The following is a 23258-nucleotide window of genomic DNA, read 5'->3' on the forward strand; positions in this document are numbered from 1 at the left end:
GAATAAGAGAAAGAGAAAAAAAAAAAAAAAAACAGAATTGCAAGAGAGGGTAGTAAGTGTAATTTGTAAAAAAAAAATTATAATTAAATTAATAGATAAATAGAAGTGGTGTGTGAATAGAGAAAATGAGTGTGTGAATAGCACCAACAAAAAATAAATTTAAAAATATATCTATACTATTATGAAGAGAAGAGAGCTTCAACCAAAGCAGAAATATTTTATCAAATTAGCCCTTAAATATTAAAAAACTTTTGAACTGAAATATTCGAGAAGGACAAAAAAGCCAATTCAAAAATAAAAGAAAATATAAAGAAATTTAACAAAAAATAAAAATAAAAACAAAAAAAAATGGAGCAGTTTTCTCCACATTTTGTAAAATAACTGTCTACGTAGTTATCCACACTCATAGGGTGTGTTTGGTATCTAGTATATATGAAGTATAGATTGTAAAATTGAGGTGTGAATTTCACTTCCTTTAATATATTTGTTTGTTTTGGGTGACCTCTTCTTTTAAATCTTCAACTCTATTTCAATATTCATTCTCATAGTTTTCTTGTTGTATTTTTAAGATATCTTTTGTTTATATACAGGTCGTCAATTTGGTTTTAAGTGCCTAGATTTGAAAATTCATAAGATAATTCAAGCAATCTTAATTTTTCTTGAAATAGATGGACTTTCTACGGACATTTATCGTCTTTTCTCTTTTGCGTACCGGATTTCAAATTTTCGATGAGATCCTTCATTCATGTTGGTTTCCTTCATGGTACCTGAGAATTTCTGCACATCATCTGACTATTTTATTATTAGGAAATAGATTCCATGGTACTTGAGAATTTCTGCACATCATCTGAATATTTTATTATTAGGAAATGGATTCTAATGTTCTAGTTTGACGTTGTGCTTGATCTTGGATTCAATTATTTAAATTCAGAGTTCGTGTTTGTAATTTTTGGTTCAAGATAGTCTGTTAGTGTGATTTGAGTAGTCAAACCTTTCAAGCTTTTACCATAATATGGGTTCTCTACCCTTTGAACGTATTTATAATTTTTAAGACTCGATTTGGACTTGAATGTGGAAAGAACTCTCGATGGAAGCAGAAAATTGGAGGGAGATTAAGAGAATGTGTTATGAGGAAAAGAGAAAAAGGGAAGGGTGAGGTTCAATTGTTATTTTGGCTGAAGAATAATATAACTAACGGTGTTAGTGTGCTGTGAACTAACGGCTAGATATCGAATTGACAAGACTAAAAGGGTTTTTCGAAAGACTAAAAGGATTGGTACTGATAAAAGGGTTTTATCAGTTGCAGACTTGCATTATTAATTTCCCACTCGCAGCAAGCCCAGCCAATCAGGCAATCAGCCATTGCTTTTTAAAAGCATGGAAGAGGCTGGAAGCTTTAATCTATTGCGTGGGTTACTTTCATAGTGGTGGGCCAATTCTGCAAAAATTGCGTGGGTATTTTCCGCCCTATCTTCAAATGTCGGTGCATAGTCACCCTAATAGTACATTCACCGTCTTGCATCAATACTATTCACTGTTTTTATTTTTATTTCCACCATATATATAGGTTAATGAGTCAAATACTGTTCACAAAATATCAATCTAGATCAATTTTGTGACCTGCAAACTGATATTCAGTGACTTTTTGTGAACAGTATCTGATCCAGTGACCTGTGAAAATGAGAGACAAAAAACTGTGAATAGCATCTGACTCAGTAACCTCAACGGGTGAACTTACTCTAAGCTGTCGCCCAAAAGTTTCTCAGTCTCGTGACTCTCATGTTTGACGACTTTGACCGTAATCAGATTTCAACATCTGTTCAGATTATCAGCCGCCAACAATTTATTTCTTTTCACATTTAACCGTTACAAAGTGAAAAAAAAAAAATTAAGAATCTCAAATTCATGCCACCAATGCCCATGTTTGCTTGAACTCTGGTGTGGGAATTGAGATTTGGTTAAAGAATCTTCCATGCAAGAAAAGGAAGAATCCACATAAAATCAAACTCAAATTTTTTGTTTCTGGGTAGGATTTTAAGAAGAGGATTTAGACTGGCAGATTGAGATCTGAGTTGGTTCCTGGGTACGCCATCCCCGATCCATATCATCTATGTGTCTCTCACATTGGAGATGGAGATTGAGATGAACTTCAATTTTATTTCCTTCTTGCTCTGCCAGTTGAGAACTAAACTCCTCTTATCATATCAGAGAATCAAAGATTGGAAGATGTGGGATTTTATTAGCAGTCACAAAGTTACGAGTTTGGGGAAAGACGGTGACATCTATGTCTCTTGACTTGAGACTTAATCAGAATAGACGGGGCTCGGCTCAGATAGTTAACGTGATTACGCTATGTCCCATGTATGAAAGAAAGATTTGGTATTCAGTACAAAAATCAATGATTGTCTCATCATTAACTGCGGTTATGAGGACAGCAAGCCATAAATCACAATTCTGCATATTACCATATTCACTTGAAGAACCCTAGTACTAACTGCAGAGTTCCTCGGCTTTTTAGCCGAGGAGGAGCCTTTCCACTTTTCTCTTCTTGGTTGCACCAAGCCTCTTCACATAGGAAATGTATCCATCCACGTCAAATTTCCGTTTGCAGCCTGCATAGTTCATATAACCTATTTTCCCAAAAATAGGTCGTTCCTTCCAACCTGAAATTCCATATCAAATTACCTAATCAGAAGATCTCACTGAAAAAGATGTCATCCCAATTTCATTGTCATTTATATCACTTCCACTTGTCTAAAAAAGAACCAATCACTCATAATCACTGGTACTATAATGAGTGGAAAATTAGGACAAAATACAGGGATCAAAATAGAAAATGATGGACATAAACCTGGTCGTGAACACCACATATTGACCACATGCAACCAACATATCCATTCGGATCCCTTCCATCTATTTCATACTGCAAGAAGAGTTATCAGCCAAAGAGATTACAGGTCTAGGCGAAAATTTGGCAACAACCTCCATACAAGCATAATAGAATTGTACTTGCATACCTTGTTATTTAAATATATGGATATTTCAAGGGCTTCTTCAGGTCCTCTTGTCCACTCAAGGATCTTTTTGGCCCAATACATCCTGCAGATGATGTTTATGATAACAATAACATAAATTTGCTCTCCTGACAGTAAATACTAAACAGAACCAACAGCATGACATTGGTATATGAAACAAGCAACCTACAAACTGATTAGATCTTAATGAAACCCTAGTCATCAATGCAAGCACAATGTGATGCCATGCTCAACAAAGAGAAGAATTGCTTAACTGGGACAAAATGAAGATCAGACCAGACCGTAATACTTCAAGGACATTCTACGAGAATTTAAATATCAGAAACCATTAAGAAAACTCTGATCAGAATAGTAAACCATTTAATTAATCAGACAGAGAATAGTTCCTTACCGCATAAAACCATGCATCTTCCCGTAATGAACCATCTCAAATTGGGAGGCATTCCAGAGCTGAAAAGCAGGAGAACAAGAAACAGAAGGTGATAAGAAAATGATACAGCAGACAACCTGACGTACAACAGAGGAGACAGGCAAATACATAAGCTTTATGAAGTAGAAGCTCAATTAACTTACAGGATCAGCTGTTTGTGCCTTCTCCAATTGCTCCCTCCTGCATTTTGAAATTTTATTATACAATTCATAACCATTATCACTTCACAAACAAAAATGAAAAATCAACATATAACAACGAAGGAAAACTAATATACTGACGTGTAAATATGTTCTCGCTTATCTGAAGCATGGTCCATTAAGGTCTTACGTGCCCATTCCCATGCCCCTTGCAATGAATCATATTGAGGCTGGTAGAAGCAGTAGTTGTCATCAGCAAGTTCTCTGCGCACAATCAACTCCTTTAAGAATGCATCCACTGCCTTATAATAGCATGTAAAAGTAGTGAGAATAAGCAATATATCATATAGAATGTTTATTCGCATGAAGCAAGAGTAAAATTATTGAAAGACAACACCAAACTGTAGAAAATTCTGGACATAGCAAAGTCGGAACAGATGAGGAAACTGTAAAACCAAAAACATATTTTCAACTTGAATTGAAAATCACAAACCAGGGGACTGAGTTTCCGGACGCTGCGTGCCTCCAAGGCACACCTCTGTGCAGATATTTGCCCAAAATGCAAATATGGAGAAAGACCAGACACCCCTTTTGGTTTCAAAGGGTTATTCCGGTCTGATGAATAACCCTTCAACCTTTTTGTCAAGAATCCATCTTTGCTACCCATCAAAACTTCCAATGCTGCCTTTTCTCCTGGTTCGCACCAGTCAACTTCAGGAACTTCTGCTCCTTTCCTAGTCATACACAAGAACAATATCAACAACAGAAACCCCAACATTCCCCAATCATGTTAACAAAACGTAAACAACAACTAACCTTAAAACTTCATCAATTAGACCACCCCAATCAACCGCGGGACTTGTGCCCCCCCCCCCCCCCCCCCAATTTTGCAATTGGTGGCTGCAGCGTAGGAAATTCAATCAGGAACTCAGGCAGCCTTTTATTTATCTTACTCCTTATAGTCCTAGCACTATACTCCAACTTGTCCGACGCCGCCCAAACGGGCACCACATTGTGGGCATCAACTTCACGTACGGTCACAAAATCACTAACCTTCTTGCATATTTCCTCTTTACATTTCTGAACCTCCCTTAAAGGTGAAAAATCTGTTACTAAAAGTGAAGCCCCACATTCCCTCACAAAATTGGGTATAGTCTCCTCCGCTTCTCCTGTATGTAAAACCCACCAATAAAACCTCTAAACACACAAAAAGCCCCAATTTTTAACACAAACAAACAATTTCCAAAATTTCTAAAGCATAAATGTCAATTGAACCAAATGGGTATCTAAAAATTCAATCTTTTAACATACACGGACGAGAAAAAATGGAATCTGATGCGTTTCTTCAAGATCAGGATGCAGTTGTCGCAAGCCCCTCAGCATAAACCCTAAATGGCGGGCTTTGGCGCCAAGAAATTGATCGAACAAATTGAAGGCCACGGCGACCGGGACATGGGCCTTGTTGGCCTCTTCAACGGCGTGGATCAACGCCCAGTTGTCTTTGACCCGTTGGTCTCTGAACATCCAATAAACCACGGGACCCGGATTCGGGTCGACCGGTTTAGCCCCTTGCTTTAGAACCCGAAACCGACCCGGTTGGACGGAGGCGGTGTTTGCGGCCATGGAGGAGTAGAAGGGAAGTGGAATGTGCTTGCTAATTTGTGCCGGCGGTGTACGGAGAATGTGGGCCAGGGTGCGTGTAGGTTAAAAGAGAGAGAGAGAGAGAGAGAGAATCAGAGAAGGTGAAAAATGGGGAAGGAGAAGAGGAAAAAAGGAGGGAAACCAAACGGTTAAAGGTGTGGTTTTGAATGCAGATACGTGGGTTGATTAGAGCCAAGAGTTTAGTTAATGTAGTTGGGTTTGTCATTTGGTGGATCAGGCCCAAAATAAGTTCTCGACCCAAAGTGAAGGGAGTGTTGTAAGATTTGAAGGGGGCCCAAGATAAGTTCTCCTGTTGTTTCCAGGATCAAAGGGCTTGTTGGAAGAATGGCCAAATGGCTAATTAGGCGGAAGATCACATTGTGTCTAGCTGATTGGGTTCAGTTTCCACCTTCCTTCTTTTCTCATTTTCTCGTGTATGATGTCGCGATGCCGGAGATGATCCGACTCCCCTTTTTCTTTCTCGGGGGTTTTAGCTCTGTTTGTTTTTTGGGTCATTGACCCAAAGCACCAAAATAAGCCAAAGTTATTCCAGTTACCCCAGCAACAGATTTTTGTTCCCATCTACCCAATTTAACACCAAATGACCATTTTGCCCTTAATCTAATTAAGAAATTACATCCTGCCACTGTCTATCTCTCTCATTCCCTCCGGCAGATCGATCTGTCTCCTCTCTCTCTCTCTCTCTCTCTCTCTCTCTCTCTCTCTCTCTCTCTCTCTCTCTCTCTCTCTCTCTCTCTCTCTCTCTCTCTCTCTCTCTCTCTCTCTCTCTCTCTCTCTCTCTCTCTCATCGAGCTCGTACAGCTTCAGCGAGTCAGCAATGCGCACCAGCAAGCTCCCCTCAAGTTGTTCTCATAAAGATTCAGGCCTTCCAGCCGAGTCAACTCGTCGGGAATCGGCCCCGTCAGCCGGTTCATGGAAGCGTCAAGCAGCCGGAGCTTTTTCAACTTCTCTCTCTCTCTCTCTGACGCCGTAGACCATTGTCGTTGGGGCCGTGGTGGAGGACGAACCGGGCAAGAGTTGCGGGGGCTGCGCCGCCGCCGTTGCACTCTAGCTTGCTGCTGCAGTCGCTGGTGAGGTAGGAGAAGTGGTTGGTCGAGTGGGAGCTGCCTATACGGGCCCGGATCCGGCCCGACCAGGTCTGGGTCGGAGCAAGGAAGGAGCGGTGGGTGAGGCTGGGGAGGGCGAACCCGTAATTTTCGAGGACGGGGCTGCCGGAGTTGGGTTGGATGGCAGGCCAGATAGGGAAGGGTCAGTTGTTGAATTGCAGTTTTTTGTTTTCTGGTGGTGACCTTCTCTACACATTCCTGGGCAATCGAATCACAGTCACCACGATTTTTTTTTTTTTTTTTTTTAATGGAACAGAAGAAAAAGAAAAAAAAAACACAATTTTGAATGTCTATTGGGGGGTAATAGACGTCTATTGGGGGCAATAGACGTTTTTAAATTGATATAATCTCTTTTTTTTTTTCTTTAAGCAAAGTTTTATTGTCTAAATTTTAGGAGATTAGTTCATATTCTGGCAACCGAAAGTTCTATTGGGGGGCAATAGGCGTCTATTGGGAGGCAATACATGGCTGATAGACGTCTATTGGGGGGCAATAGACATCTATTGGAGGGCAATAGACGTCTATTGCCCCTCTATTTGAGGGCAATAGATGTTTATTGGGGCAGTAAATCTTTCCGGTGGGTGGCGGCCGGTGATCGGAATCCGGCGATCGATGACCGGATTCCAGCGGCCGGTGACCGGAATCCGGCGAAAGTTGGCCGGAATCCGGTGACCGGTGACTGGAATCCGGCGGTCGGTAACCGGGCTCCGGCGAAGTCTCCTATAGTTTCTCTCTCTTCCATTCTCTCTATCTCTCTCTCTCTAAATAACAAAGGGGTGAGGTTATTCACAAAAAAAAATGTGAGGGTAAAATGGTATTAAAAAAAATTAAAAAACAAAAAAAAAATCTTAATGGGGTATTAGGGAAGACCTCCTTAGAGTGTTTTGGGTAAGAGGGAATTAAAAAAACTTAATGGGGTAAGTGGGAAAAAAATCTCTAGAAATGGGGTAAATGGATAAAAACCCTTGTTTTTTTCTTTGGTGTTTGTTTCAATGAATTATTTTTTGTTCAAAATAAAAAAATGTGAAGAAAAAAATAAAAAAGTTAAAAACTATAACAATAACTTTTAAAAAAATCCAATATTATGGTTTTTATCCAAAAATTTGGAATATAGTACATGAATTTTGGTCGACATCACATGTTCTTGTTTTCTTTTAATAAATTTTCAACCCTCAAATAATGATTTTTGAACACTTTTCAAAATGACAGAACTCAAAATCAGGACACAATTTTGTCTACTATTTTTCAAAGTCAAAAGCCATAAACTTCATAAAATAAAAATTCGGCCAAGGTTTGGTGTTCCATCAATGGAACAAACTCTTAAAATTATGCTGTATAAATGGTGAGCTTATGGTATAGAAGAAACTTTTCTGAAAAAAATTTGAGGAAACAAATATATTTGGTCTATTATCCTTCAATAGTAGCTTGTTGAGCATCTTAATTCCAAAATACAATTGGCCAAAAACAAAAAAATCAAAATACAAATTTTCTTGTAATGTCAACCCCAGCAACTCATTACCAAAATAGTCATCATGCATCTGGCGTTTATCAAAAGTGTCTTTCCTTCACTTTATTTTCCTATTATTGCTCAGAAAGCATTATAATATGTCCAGGACTAACTGTACTTTTGGCTCCCCAAATACATAGCTTTAAAAACCCTACACTCTAATTAGATTCCAATTCTCGGTGCCTCAGTTAGCCGCATGCTTGCTTACTATTTCGATGGCAATAGTATGTGTTAATCATTAGAGTTTATATAGGATATAATGATATATATGTATTCAACCAATTTTGGGCTAAATATCTTTTGTGCCAATTAATCCAATGAGTTGGGAATACATGCTACGTTAGGGATTTGCTCAACACTACGTACCTCTCTCCTCCGGTTATTTCGTTTTTTTTTTCCTCTCCAGCCGAAGAAAAATTAAATAAAGAAAACAGCTAGCTAGGGTATATATGATCGTCTTGATTTGCTATATATACAATTAGATGCATGTGAAATAACAGTAAAAGAAGATCAAGTATGTTCTTAAAAATTAAGCAGCAGCATCTCGAGAAGCTGACCTGTAGCTTGTGGTAAAAATTAGTGGTTTGTCCAACCATTCCTTCATAAAGATACAACAAAGTATAGTTCTAGTTGGACCTCTAAATTTGATATTTGGACCTCTAAATTTTTTTAATTATTAATAGACTTTGTCAAGTTATATGAAAATACAAATAAGGACAAAGAGAGAAAAATAGAAAAATAAATAAATATTTAAGTAAATCCAAATTGTGTCTAGCCCAAATTCTAGGTTACTTGACCTAGTGGTAATAATGTTTTAATTAGAGATAATCTCGGAGAATATCTTATTCATTGTATGATTATCTTTCCTTGTATTTTTCAGATTCTATGTATTGTAATCCTCTATATAAAGAGGCCCCTATTATCAATGAGAATATATAACAATTTTCTCTCAAATATCGTTTCCCTAAAACACATTATCAGCACGAAGCCCTAACCCTGAAACCCTAAATTCGTAGTCTCCAATCCCAGAAACCTCCGTCACCCACCTTGAAGCTCTCGACTCTAGGAGCCCAAAACCTGCGGCCCCACCCCCAGAACTAGCTGGAAAATACCCGAACCAGCTGCAAGAATAGAACTATAGTCCTCTGACCGGTTCACACTTTTCCATTCTGCTTTCTACCTTGAAACTTTTCCAACATAAGCTCCTTAAACCCAGAAATCCGGAATCGGTGAAATTACAGCCAAAACCAGCCAGAAAGTTCTTGAACTGGCCGGTGGAACTACTGAAAGCATTGAACAGTCAGTTTCATTCCCAGAGAAAAAAAAAAAAAGCAAAAGGAGGCGCAGCCCAGAAGCCTAGCGCCAGTTTAGCCCAGAAGAAGAAAACGACACGGCCCAAGCCAGAAAAGAGAAGAAGAGGAAGGCGCGGCCCAGAGGAGAAGAGAGGAAGGCTCGGGCCCAGAGAAGAAAAAGACTGACGCAGCCTACTGACGTCCCTGGCCCACTTCCAGCCAAGCCCAGCTTCATCGCCAGGTCAGCTACCAGTCAGCAAGACATATCTGCAAACAATCAGCAACCGGTGCCACGTCAGCTCCGGCCAACTTTTCTAGCGACCTCCGGCCAGTTTTCTGGTGACTTTTCTGACCACTTTTCAGGCGACTTTTTCTGGCCAAATTTTCCGACGACCAATTTCGAGGTAATTTTTACTAAAAGTTTCCGTTTTTGAAGTTTTCATTTCTTTTATCTTCTTTTTCTCGGGGACTTGTAAACTCTCTTCTTCTACCCCCCTTTCTTCATCATAGGGGAGACCAAATTAAGCACAACTGTGGGGGTTCGTGCTCACTCCAAGCTTGGAACTTGTAGAGTCCAAACTTAAAGTTTGTTGAGATAAAACGATGATCACAAACATCATTGTTTCGACCTAATCCAATCCCTCTTGGAATCGAATTTTTTGGAAGCGACTACGCTCGAAAATTCTTAATTTCTTGGAAGCAACTACGCTCAGAAATTTTTATTGTTTTCTTGGTAGCCTTTTTCACTCCGAAACTAACCCTAATCTTTTGTTGTTTTTCAGGATGAGTAACCTAAACAAGTTGAGCTTCGCTCCACTAGAGACAACAAGTGCAGGATACCACAAGTGGGTCCGTGATGTGCGCAAACATCCTAAGGCTGATGGGATCATAAGTACGATCCAAGAGCCAAGTCAGAACGTGTTTACTCCTTAACAAGCTGCCGTTTTTGAAGCGAATAGAGCTACGAGAGAGGCCAATGAAGCTAAAGCCATAATTCTCATGACAAGGCACATGAATGACGTGCTCCAGAATGAGTACCTCAATAAGGATGATCCCAGAAAACTATGGGTAGAACTCGAGCAGCGTTTTGGCAACGTTTGTGACTCCTTGCTTCGTGATTTAGAAGTGAGATGGCATAACCTCCGCTTTTGTGATTTCAAGTCTGTACTTGACTACAATTTGGAAGCTCTTCGTATCAAGTCTTTGATAGAATTATTTGGGCAAAAAATCACTGATATGATGTTGATCGAGAAAACTCTCTCTACCTTCCCTGTCTCTGCATTGATGATAGCCAAAAACTATCGGATTGATGTCAATGCTAGACGTATCACAAGATTTCATGAGCTTATTGGAGCCATGAACGTAGCTGAAAAGCACGACAACATACTTGTGAAGAACTATCACTCTAGACCCGTGGGAGAAAAGCCAATTCCGGAGTCTAATTATAGTCGCGCCTCTAAGGGAGGGCGCCATGATTGAAACCCTAAGGAAAGGGATTATTTTTAACATTCTGGTCTATATTCTCTCCCTAAAGAGGAAGGAAACTGCTAAGATAAGCGTGCACGAAACCGTGGAGGTCAACATGTGAAGAGAGAGAGAGAGAGGAAGAGCCTCCAGCTATGGTGGTGGCGCTACCAAGGATCATAGCAGTCCCCAACACGCTCTAGGCGCACCTCGATCAAGGGAGCCTGACCATGATGATGCATATCTTAGGAGTGGAGCGTCCGGACATTGGGCTAAAGCATGTAATGCACCCCAAAATATTGCTAACGCGTACAAGACGTATCGTGAAGCAAGGGAAGCAAATTACATGGAGCAGGAAGATCAAGATGACGATCTCGCTCTAAGGGTTGAAGACTTCAAAGGCCAAGATCCAGAGACTCGCGATTTAGATTAAGTTTTTTCATTTTTCAAGAGATGTAATAGGCAATTGCCATATATTTTGTAGTAGATGCCAATGGTTTAGTCTTTCCTCAAAGTAGGCTCATCCAAAGTAAGTGTGATGTCTAGGAAGGTTTTAAGATTAGTGGTACTTAAGCGAGCCTTACTCCACCGACATCTCTCTACTCACCTGGTCACATTTATTTTGGAATTACCAAAAGATGTTAGACGACTACCATTGTTTTGCATTAGCTGGCATTTTGGATTAGTTTTTCTTTGGTCAAAGAGACAATGATGTAACTCCGTTGGCTTATGAATAAAATTTCGAGTTCTTTTCATGACTCCATTTTGATTCTGAGCATATTTTTTTGTGACTACGATGGCTGGGCCATCAATATTAATCCAAGGACATAGAATAGCCCAAGTTCCCCTTGCCAAATGGCACCTTGATTACTATCGCAAAAACTATCTACGCTCATAGGGCAAATCACTTTTATGAATAGCCAACGGATTCTATGCGAAAACGCATGTAGAGAACGAAAATGAATTCTTTTGCAATGCCTCTAACGATTGCGAATAAAGGCGCCTCTTAGAGAAGTTTATGTGTCTCTCTAGTGGACTCTATGTCACTATTCGAGCTATTAAATCCAATAAAGTCATGAGAGAAGATCTATTGGATTTAGATACATATTGGCTTTGTCACGACAGTATAGGTCATCCTGGTCATGATATGATGATCCGTCTACTAAAGACTTCACATGGACATCATTTCTTTCGAGCGAAATGAAGCATGAATCAAAAGTTGATTCATGGACTAAGTGTGACCGCCGCCGTTGCCTAGGGCACCGCCGCAGTCCACCACCAGCCTAGGGCTGGCACAGTCTCCAACCATAACGCCATGGATGGCACCCATCATGGTGATGGTGCTCCAGGTGATGCTGCAATCACTAACTTTACTTCAAATAACGTTTAAGATGCTTAAGCCCAACCAAAATCCTCATTGGTTGATTCTAAGGCCTCTAGCTGGTTTAATAAAGTCCGTTCCTTAGAAAAATTAGGACTGAGACCATCCTATGCAAAGGATATGAAAATACTCATTCTATTCTTACATAGAGTCCGTGGGGATTCTGTGGACTAGCTCAACTAACTTGCGGACGTTAAACATTTCATGATGTTGGTTGACAAGCAAACACGCTGGTCATGTGCTGTGCCATTGTCCAATTGTAATGCTGCTTATGCTACACTCCTAGCACAAATCATATGACAACAGATTCACTCCCCGGATCATCTTATTCCATCAATTGGACTTGACAATGCTAGAGAGTTTATATCGAAGACTTTCGATGGTTATTGCAATGAGACTGATGTTGGACATCATATTCTTATGTACACATCCAAATGGTCTCGCGGAAACGACTACGATGATAGTCAGGACATTGGTAATGCGCACCAATCTCCTTATATCCACTTGGGGTGATGCAATATCGCATGCAGCTATGCTACTTCGCCTACAACCCACTGCTACTCAATCTACATTTGCTTTACAGCTGGTGATTAGGTACAAGTATCATACTTACGCATATTTGAGTGTGCCATTTATGTCCCAATTGCGCCGCCACAGTGCTCTATGATGGGTCCTTGTAGACGAATGGGCAATTACGTTGGATTTGAGACTCCAATAATCGCCCACCACTTAATGCCCTTGCTAGGCGATCTCCTTACTGCTAGATTTGCGGATGTCACTTTGATGAACAGTCTTCCATTCGTTCGGGGGAGATAAGAACACGGATGTTCAGCATGAACAACAAGAATTGTCGTGGCCTGTCCCCACTATGTCTCATCTCGATCCCTGTTAAAGTGACGAGATCACACATATCTGTTGCAAACATGCCTGCAAGGATGGACGTCCCTATGAGAGGACGTAGAGGACGTAGCGCCACCATACACTAAGGTAGGCATTGTGCCAACGCTAAAGGGAGTGGCACTCTGGCGTTATAGGCCATGGCCCCAGCTAGGATGCATATGGGAGGCACGTGGGTTCGAAGGATACTTTGGCACATTCTAATCCTTTAATCATCAAGACTCAAAATCCGTCTCATGAGAATCTTCTAGATTATAGTTATCATTGGGGGACGCCTCAACGTCAGAACATATTCTTGAGAATATAGAGCTCTATGAAAATTACACTAGTGTACATGAGACGTGGGATAAAAACTCCATCATAATTAATGATGTAGTTGCGCATTTCATTGCACATGAGTTTTTTTAGTCCGATGATATCGAACCACGCTCCGTTGATGAATGAATACCAACGTAGAGAGATTTGGCTTAAATGGAAAGATGTGATCCAGGTTAAGTTGAATGCTCTAACGAAGAGGAAGGTTTTCGAGCCAGTGATGCCAACACCTCCTAACATAAAACCTATTAACTAATGGGTCTTCGTTAGAAAGCGTGATGAGAAAAGGAGATGGCAATCTCGCCTTATGCTGCACGGCTTCTCACAAAACGCCCTGGAACCAACTACGATGAGACATATTCTCTCGTAATGGATGTCATTGCACTCCACTACCTTGTCAATTTAGTAGTTTTCGAATAACTGAACATGCAGCCTACAAATGTGGTCACTACGTATCTATATGGGGATCTAGATATGGAATATACATGAAGGTTCATGGTGAACTTCATTTACCAAAGTCAAGTGGCTCTAAATCATGGAGAGCTTTTATAATGAGGTTAAAACGCTCACTAAATGATAGGAGCATTTTAATGTGATATTTTAATAGTTAATTCCTCACATTTTGCTTAGTTAATTCCTTAACGAATCGATTTTTAATTCAATTTTTATTTTTAGGTACATTGGAGTAGATGATGATGAAATAAGTGTTAGGTCCATAAAATGATGGAGAAAAATGGAAATGCACTAAAAATGTCAACTTTACACATTTTCCTACTCCGGCTAGGAGAAACCAAGCCAAGCAAGGAATAAGGAGCAACGAAGAAGGAGCAACCACCTTACCAAATGAACTTCAAATGAGCTGAAACCTTCCAGATCCATTCTAGACATCCTAAGAAACATTTCTTATGAAGAGTGCAAGAGCCAAATAGAAGTGGAAGGCATTCAAACAGTCAGCCCAATTTTCTGCAGAAGCAAAATTGGAAAACTGGACCTGTAAGGAGTCCAGCAGTGATTCCGGCCCATAGGAATGGAAAAAAGTTCTGAAAATTTGACAGAATGATCTACACTCATGGTGGATAATTTCATATGAAGAAGTCAAGGGCAAAATATGAAGTCTTGGTGGAGAATCAATTGAAGGAAAAATGAGCAAAAAGTGACTAAAATCTAACAAATTCCTTTAAGTGTTTAAGTATTCAAACCTAACAAATTCCATTAGTGTTTAAATATTCAAACCTAACAAATTCCATTAATGTTTAAATGCTCAAACCTAACCCATCATCATTTATTTAAGGCCAAATAATTTTGTTTGGTAGCCTATAAATAGAGGCTACAACAAAGAAGAAAAACACATTCCTTCATCCATTTCATATTCTTTGTCTCTCCATTTCCTTTCCATTTTTCTCTCCATTCTCTAGTTTCAAGTTTCTGCATTTTCAAGAAAAGAGAAGAAGAGAAGAAGAAGCCATGAAGCCTCCTAGCCGTCATCATACACCTTGTGCCGTGATAGTGAAGTCTTGCTTTCAAGATTCAAGATCAACGTCTCAAGCTCTTCATCATCCACTCCCTTCACGGTGTAATTCTATCTTTTTCCTTGTAACTTCTTTTGGCACTACTAAAAACAATTGCATTCGCTTCGGAAATTTGCGACGGCATTGATTTCCGTAGCAATTGAGACTCTATTGCTACGGAAAATGTTCCGTCGCAATTAAGTCTTATCATTTGCGAAGGAAAATCTTTGCCGTAGTAACTTTGTAATCAATTGCTACGCCTTTTCCTCTTGCCGTCGCATAACTTATTTCTATTTCCCCTCTGACATCTCGATCTGTAGCCCTAATTAACCTAAGCTCTCTCTGTCTCTATCTCGCCCAAGCGCTTCTCTCTCTCTCTCTCTCTCTCTCTCTCTCTCTCTCTCTCTCTCTCTCTCTCTCTCTCTCTCTCTCTCTCTCTCTCTTCTCGCCCAAGCTCACCCAAGCTCTCTCTCTCTTCAAAACTTGGGTTTTTGTCTTCGTCCAAACTCAGGTTCCAAGGGCCTGAGGATCCACGACAACCCTGCTCTCGAGCACACCTCCAAGAGCCAGACAGGTCAAGAAGGATCGAGAGTGTGCAGGTGTGTTTCTTTGCTTTCCGCAGAGAGAGAGAGAGAGAGGAGTTATTCAGGATCGAGAGGGTGCAGGTTTATTTCTTTGATTGGAATTTAATTGGCGCTGTTGCCATTTTCATTTGTTCAGTTTTTTCAATTACAGATCTTTGAAAACGCTCTCTTGCGGAAGGCAATTTCAGTCCTTGGGTTTGACGGTTTGGCTAAAGTTCATTGTTGGTGAGTTTTTCTTTTTTCTTAATTTGGTCTTCGGATGATTGATCGGTCGTTGTTGATTGTCTGTATTGTTTTTGCAGGTTTATTTCTAGAGTCGAAACACAGAGAGAGAGAGAGAGCGCGCGCGAAAGAGAGAGTGGTGATTCCGTTTTGCTGTGAGGAGGAAGAAGATCTGGGTCTTGGATAGGTCTGCCGTTTACCTTTTGGGTTGGTTCCTTGGAAATTATTTATAAGCTGTTTCCGCTGTGTCCAGAAATCGGAGAAGCTGATCCAGGAATTGGATTTGCCTAATCTACAGCAGTGTAAATTTGGGTTAGGGTAACAGAGCGAAGAGGAATACCAGGAGTTCGTAGAAGATGTGCAGCCCTATCTCACCCAGCCTGGCTCCGACTGTAAATCTGCCCTCGCTTTTCTCCAAGAAAGGTCTGCCCATTAAGATTTACTTCTTTCTATCTCAAAGCCCAAGTCCTTTTCATCTTGATGATCGGGATTTTGACTCCTGTAGTTCTAATCAATTTGTTAAGTTTGAAACTTTGCACAACTGACTTGCTAAAACTTAATTGGGATTGAAATGAATGGATATATGCAGTACGTAGTGAATCTATTGAGAAGTATATCTATTAGTGACATCACTGAAAATACAAAGAAGTATATCTATTACAGAGTTTGTTGTTTCCAATCTATTAGTGAAAATACAAAGAACTTTGTAGTGTAGTTGTTATCTGATTCCAATTTGTTCGTTTGACCTTTGATCATCTTAGTATTTTGCTGCATTTAGTTTCTATTGTTTGGTTTGGGATTTTGGACAACACCCATCATTGAGTAGTTTGTGGTGATTTTATAAGGGGCTAGATTGGCAGAAGTTGTACAGAAGTTGGGAAGATAATCCGGATGTCGGTTTATTGCATTCAAGGTAATTGTGTTTCTTTTTCTCCCTGTTGCCACTAATTTGGTTCATTAACATGAGCTACTAGCCTACTACTCTTTTGTCCCATGCTATAGGTGATATTGCTTGGTTTTGATTACACAAGTGGTGACTTATAAAAAGTGGTTTAAATTTTGAAGGGCAGTGGCAAGGCATTTTGTGCGGGTGGAGATATAGTGTCTCTATCATTTCAGCAAGGAAAACAAAAAGAAGGAAATAAATTCATACAGTATGTTTTTTCTCTCTCTCTCTCTCTTAATTTTGCTGTTATTACGTATTAGTTTGTGCCTCTAGCTAGATGTGTTTTGCTAATGTGGTTGTTATTAAGACAGGAAAAATAAGATACATATTCTATTCACTATTTAGTAAGTGAGGTTTTGGCTCTTGGTTCTTGATCTTTAAAGAGCTTTTGGTTATTCCTATGCAGATTATGAGGGAACGGAGGAAATGAGGACCAAAAAGGAGCACAAACTGATAGGGAGACGAAACTTGCTCCCCCTTCTTTCTTTCTTTGTTATTTTTCCCCATGTTTTTGCTTTCTTTAGCTTAGTTTGTTTCTGTTTCATATCCTAGATAAGTGATACAAAGAGAATGGGTTTGTATGAGCAATTAGGAGTGGCTAAGTGACAGATTTTGTTTAAGCAAAGTATGCATGGCTTCTTTCTCTTTTGTTTGTTGTTGTTGTTCTTAATAATGTTGCTTATGTCTAAGTTGCGATTGAGATTGGTGTGTAATTTCCATTGTGATCCAATAATATTGTTCTGAAATGTATGAAAAATGGTCTTCACATTTGAACAGACTTAGTTTTGCAAGGTCTTCCTTTCTCCTTATTTGAGGTCTGTGTGTTTGTTTTATTTTTCTCAGATATGGTGGGACTTTTATCTCTTAATTGATTATTGTGTTGTCAGTGTTTACTTTTCTTTATGTCTTTAGGCATTGAAAATCTGATCTTTTGTTTTCTGTGTAGTTGGTGCTTCGAGGTTGCATGTATTAAAGAAGTTGGGAAGGCTAGATTTTTTGGTACTCTTAGAGGCAGAGGTTTGGACTGGAATCAAAGAAAGAAGGTTTGGTTTTTAATTTCTTTCACCTTTGGTGTCAGTCTGTTTTATGGAATTGGAATTCTACATGGTTATACAGATTATCCCATAGTTTTAGTACAGAAGACAACTAGACATAACTACATCATTTAAGAAGTAACAGTTTGTTTCCAAAACATTCTTTTTGCAAAAAACATTGGTGTTTGATTATTAAAACATAGTTGGCAACAATTCAAGAATCACAAATGCTAAAATGGGGTTATTTCGTACTCTTAACAGTGATCGAGAGAGAGAGAGAGAGAGAGAGAGAGAGAGCAACTCTGAGAGCGAAAAAATAATAGAGATTTGGGTTTGTTTTGGAAGAGGTCTGATTTCAGTTGATCGAGAGGGAGAGACAGAAACACTGAGAGAGAAGTAGAAATCAATAGCAAGATTTGGATCGAATTTGGATCCATATTAATCCAAGATTCTGATGTTTTGATATAAAGAGAAGTAAGAGTGTTTGGTTTCAATTATAAAGAGAAGCAAGGATTGTAGGTATGGAACTTTTCTTTTGCTATGGTTTTTGTTAGTTGTTGTTTCCGTTGATTGGGTGTTTTCGGTGTTGTTGGTTTTGGATTAATATGAGTTTTTATGTCTTGGGGGTTTTCTTCGTCTTTGGATTTGGAATCTGTGTAATTGATTGAGAGGGTTTCAGGTTGTAGTTTTATTGTTACATGGTGGTTCACTTGATTTCATGGATTTGTTTTGTGAGTTTTGGTTGTATTGGTTGGTATTAATTTTTGATCAAATTCTGCAGCAATTTGTAGTTTATGTAAAGGGATGAGTTTAGGTGGTCTACTTAGGCGGCTAATTAATTACATATTAATGTATATAGAGCTCGATCAATTAAGGGAAATGAGAGATCTAGGTAGGGAAGACTATAGAGATTGTAGCAGGTTATGCCGGGTGCAACGTATGTATCTGAAATTTTCTGTTTCTTGGTTTCTGCATTTTGGGTGAGTTTCTTTACCTCTTCTTCCTTTTCCTGCGTTTTCCTTTTGCTGCAATTGTGGCCATGTATATTGTTTTACAGTAAAAGGGTATCCCATTGGGTTAACTGGGTTAATGGGCTAATTGAGTAGGTACGCTATGGTAAGCTCTTTTGGTAAAATAGCAATGTGAAAATCGGGAAAGCAACGAAAAAGAAAATGAACTATATTTATTTGAGTTCTTTGAATACAATTTGTTTTTTGAGTTTGATCTTTTTGTTTGTTTTTTTTCAGTTCAGTCTTTATGATCACTTTTTAATTGCTGCATGTATCTGCTTTGTTTTCTGCATGAAATTAACTTCAGACATTTTATGTTAATCTTTCATCATTCGATGTCTGCTTGCTCGAATCAAGCGATTTAAATTGGACTTCTCTAAGGCCAGTCTGCATGTATGGACTATTGAACTACAATCCTGTTTAAGAGTGGTTCTTTCACTGGTTGAAAGCTGCCTTCCCAATTCCAGTTCCAAACTTGGGAATTCAATTAAATCAACTCGGTCATGTTATGGTAAAATGATGTCAAAATCTTTGAATGTCCTTTTCAGTAATGGCTGCAACATTATTGGAGATTTTCCTTTGGTTTCTGGTTAGATTAACCTTTGTGGTTTGGCCATTTTCTTCTGCTTTTCCTTTTTGTTAGCTGGGTTGTTGGTCTTGAATTGTTATGGGTTTTTACGTTTTAGGGCTTTTGTTTATCTTTGGATTTGGGATTTCGGTGATTGATTGGAAAGGTTTCAAGGTTTGTTTCTGATGTTTGGTAATTTGACAATTTTCATTAGATGGTGGCTTGCTTGATTTCATAGATATATATTTTGTCATGTTCTGTTCAATCAGATTGGTTGGTATTGATCTCTTTATTTCCTTTGTTGTTATCAACTTATTGTGTTTGTTTCCTTCCACTTTTACGAGTTTCAACATTAACACCACATTTTACAATAGATTTTATCTTCTTAAATTATTTCATGCTTCCTTAAAATATAAGACAAGGAATTAATTATAAGGGTTTCAGCTTTATAAGTTTTTTCCTCTACATGATAGTAGGATATTCTTTTTGATTGATAGTGTTTTCTGCAAAACTTATATTTTAATATGCTCTATATTTCTGTTATTTTTTGTGATGCAAGCTCTTTGCTAAAGGTTTATTCTTTTTCTATAGTTCTAGACTACTTCGAATATGCTCTATATTTCTATATGCTCGCATAATTCTTTGTGCAAGATGGAAACCCCTTGATTTTAACCCAAATTGTTAAATTTTTTGTTGTGGCTTTTGTGTGCAGGACTCTTATGAGTATCTATTTAAAGAGCTGAGCAAGTACAGATGGATCATTCTCAGGCTATAATTAAAGAGTTGGTGTATGAAAAGCAATTGGATAGGCAAGAAATGGATGACTTGATGAAGCAAGATGAGCTAGAAGTTGAAAGAAAGTTGAGAAAGCTCTGGCTGATCTTTTTTTTTTGGGAAATTTTTAAGAACAGTACATGAACTTAAGGCCACTCCGAATTTTGGTGGCCAACGTTTATATAACCCAAAATAAGTACATGAACTTTTAATCCCGACCCAGTTTTCATACATACCGTCACTAACACCGTTAACACCTATGCCTTATTAATATGCCACGTGGCATAGATGTTAACGGTGTTAGTGACAGCATGTATGAAAACTGGGTCGGGATTAAAAGTTCATGTACTTATTTTGGGTTATATAAACATTGGCCACCAAAATTTGGAGTGGCCTTAAGTTCATGTACTGTTCTTAAAATTCTCTTTTTTTTTTTTAACAACCTTTGGTTGGTCTTAGAATTGTGATTGTTGGTTGGTTATAGATGATGGGTTTCATAATATTTTTCAATTTATGATATTTGCTGCAGATGGTACTAGCTTTGGTGTGCAATTCACACCATTTTTTTTTTTTTTTTATAAATGAAATATTCTTTTGCGACGGCAACAAATTCACCCCAATTTTTTTTAAAATGAAATATCTTTTTGCGACGGCAAAGTATCCGTCGCAAATAGTTTAGTCATTGCGACGGCATTTTACCGTCGCAAATGGATTTTGTGACGCCACCTATTGCAACGCCAACATTTCCGTCGCAAAAGGCTCAATTTTCCGTCGCGAAAAGTTTTTTCCTTCACAAAAGCCCAATTTGCCGTCCCAAAATAGGCGTCGCAAAAGCAATTTTTTTTAGTAGTGTGGTTTTCTTTGTTTGGATTTGTAGAACTATGAATTTTAGTTAACAAATAATGTTAAGGGCAAAGTTTAAAGCCCGTCTCTATGTTTGGATAAAAGTTGTGATTTCTTTGTGTTGATTTATATGTTGCTTATGTGAGATAATTGCTTAATTGATTTTCGATTATAGAAAACTTTTATATGTATGTGTTCTTTGGCGGCCAACTTAGGATATATGCATGTAATTGAAGCTAGATTTAAGTAGTAAAGGCTTTGGACAAAAGTCGAAATCAATTAAGGAGGATTGCAAATAGGTGAACTTATTCATAACTAGGTTGTGCACTTTGGTTGACATCCTTTCTTTGTTCTTCATGCATTGAACATGTTTTGATTAGCTAGCTTTCTAGACTTTGATTTCATGTTTAATAGGATTGATCTAGGTGCTTTCATTTGGATTAATTAGTTAAGGAAAGTAAAATATGAGAAATCGTTTGCTTACTAACGTTTCACATGGTCAACTTATTTCTCATGACATAGATAATCAACTATAGGAATTGTAATTGGATTTCATTCATATAATTGTGGTTTTGATCTTTGTTCCTTGCGTTCCACCCTTGTAAATATGTTTTACATTTTCTTTATTTCATTTAATTTTAATTCCAATTCTATAATCCCAAAACCCCCTTATTTATGTTCACTTGTATATATTTCTATTCTTTATATTATTTTTGTACATAATACTTTTTAATTTATTATTTTAATTCTTTATTTGTTTTTGCAATTACAGGTGTACCCTCAATCCCCGGCTAGAACGATCCCTACTTATTCTATACTAACAACTACATTTTGCAGGGTTAAATTGCGTTCTTGCTTTTAGCGTGTCACTAAAGTGATTACTTGATTGGGAAGGGATATGCCGCCGCATTTCCATAACAAGTTTCGGATTTTATTACAGTTCATGTTGGACATGATATTTATTGGAAACCCTTAAAGAGTTAAGGGAAACCGCTGAACACTTGAAATCCTAGTTTGAGATGAAAGATTTTGGGAGAACACGATTATGTCTCGGTTTGGAACTTGAGCATCGTGTCGATAGATGCTTAGGCATTTTGACAAGGTCAAGCCTTCAAGCACCCCTATGATCGTTCATAGTCTTGATCCTGAAAAGGTTCTTCTTCGTTCAAAGGATGATGATGAAGATGTGCTAGAGGAAGGAGTGTCTTACTTAAGTACTATAGACGCATTATTGTACTTAGTTCAATGCACAAGACCAGACATCTCATATGTTGTGAACTTGTTAACTAGATATACCTCTGTGCTAACGCAACACCATTTGATTGGTGTAAAAGATATCTTTCGATATTTGAGATGTATGATTGATATGTGTTTGTTCTATCCCTATAGAGAGACAATGGATTCGGACCCATCATATGTCATGCACGCCACCAATTGCGGTCTGCTTTCCCTCTCCCCATCCTATAACATTAGTGTTTTGGAAGGTTTTGCTTATGCTGAGTATCTCTCTGACCCACACAAAGGTCATTTCCAAACTGATTAAGTGTTCACCAATGGAAGATGATACGCTAAAAGCAAGCGCGCAATTTAACTTTGCAAAATGTAGTTGTTAGTATAGAATAAGTAGGGATCGTTCTAGCCGGGGATTGAGGGTACACCTGTAATTGCAAAAATAAATAAAGAATTAAAATAACAAAGTAAAAAGTATTATGTACAAAAATAAAACAAAGAATAAAAATATATACAAGTTAATGTAAAAAGGGGGGATTAGGATTTTTAAAATCAAAAATTAAAATAAATAAAATAAAGAAAATGTAAAAACACATTTACAATGGTGGAATGCAAGGAACAAAGATCAAAACCACAATTATATGAATGAAATCCAATTACAATTCCTATAGTTGATTATCTATGTCATGAGAAATAAGTTGACCATGTGAAACGTTAGTAAGCAAACGATTTCTCATATTTTACTTTCCTTGAATATTTAATCTAAGTGAAAGCAACTAAATTAAATCTATTGAACATGCAATCATAGTCTAGAAAGCTGGCTAATCAATAACACATTCAATGCATGAAGAACAAAGAAATGATATCAACCAAAGTGCACAACCTAGTTATGAATAGTTCACCTATTTGCAATCCTCCTTAATTGATTTCAACTTTTGTCCAAAGCCTTTACTACTTAAATCTAGCTTCAATTACATGCATATATCATAAGTTGGCCACCAAAGAACACATACATATAAAAGTTTTCTATAATCCAAAATCAATTAAGCAATCTCACATAAGCAACATAAAAATCAACACAAAGAAATCACAACTTTTATCCAAACATAAGAATGGGCTTAAACTTTGCCCTAAACATTATTTGTTAACTAAAATTCATAGTTCTACAAATCCAAACAAAGAAAACCAAAAGAAGTTACAAGGAAAAAGATAGAATTACACCGTGAAGGGAGTGGATGATGAAGAGCTTGAAACGTTGATCTTGAATCTTGAAAGCAAGACTTCACTATCAAGGCACAAGGTGGATGATG

General features: G+C 38.2%; 1 long non-coding RNA gene and 1 pseudogene across 4 annotated transcripts; one reads left to right on the forward strand and one right to left on the reverse strand.

Moving 5' to 3' along the window:
* Nucleotides 1–2331: 2331 nt before the first annotated feature.
* Nucleotides 2332–5347, reverse strand: LOC133743745 (deoxyribodipyrimidine photo-lyase-like; annotated as a pseudogene).
* A 10288-nt stretch (nucleotides 5348–15635) lies between these two features.
* Nucleotides 15636–17422, forward strand: LOC133741948 (uncharacterized). 4 transcript variants are annotated; one of them, XR_009862254.1, is made up of 5 exons: nucleotides 15636–15730; nucleotides 15797–15966; nucleotides 16389–16456; nucleotides 16609–16697; nucleotides 16801–17422. It is a non-coding gene; the product is annotated as an uncharacterized LOC133741948 (long non-coding RNA). The 4 variants fall into 4 exon arrangements; XR_009862255.1 differs by having other exon boundaries at nucleotides 15639–15966; nucleotides 16797–17422; XR_009862252.1 differs by having other exon boundaries at nucleotides 15639–15966.
* Nucleotides 17423–23258: the final 5836 nt, after the last annotated feature.

Source organism: Rosa rugosa, chromosome 4 (genome assembly GCF_958449725.1).
Source record: "Rosa rugosa chromosome 4, drRosRugo1.1, whole genome shotgun sequence".
NCBI classification, from domain to species: Eukaryota; Viridiplantae; Streptophyta; class Magnoliopsida; order Rosales; family Rosaceae; genus Rosa; species Rosa rugosa.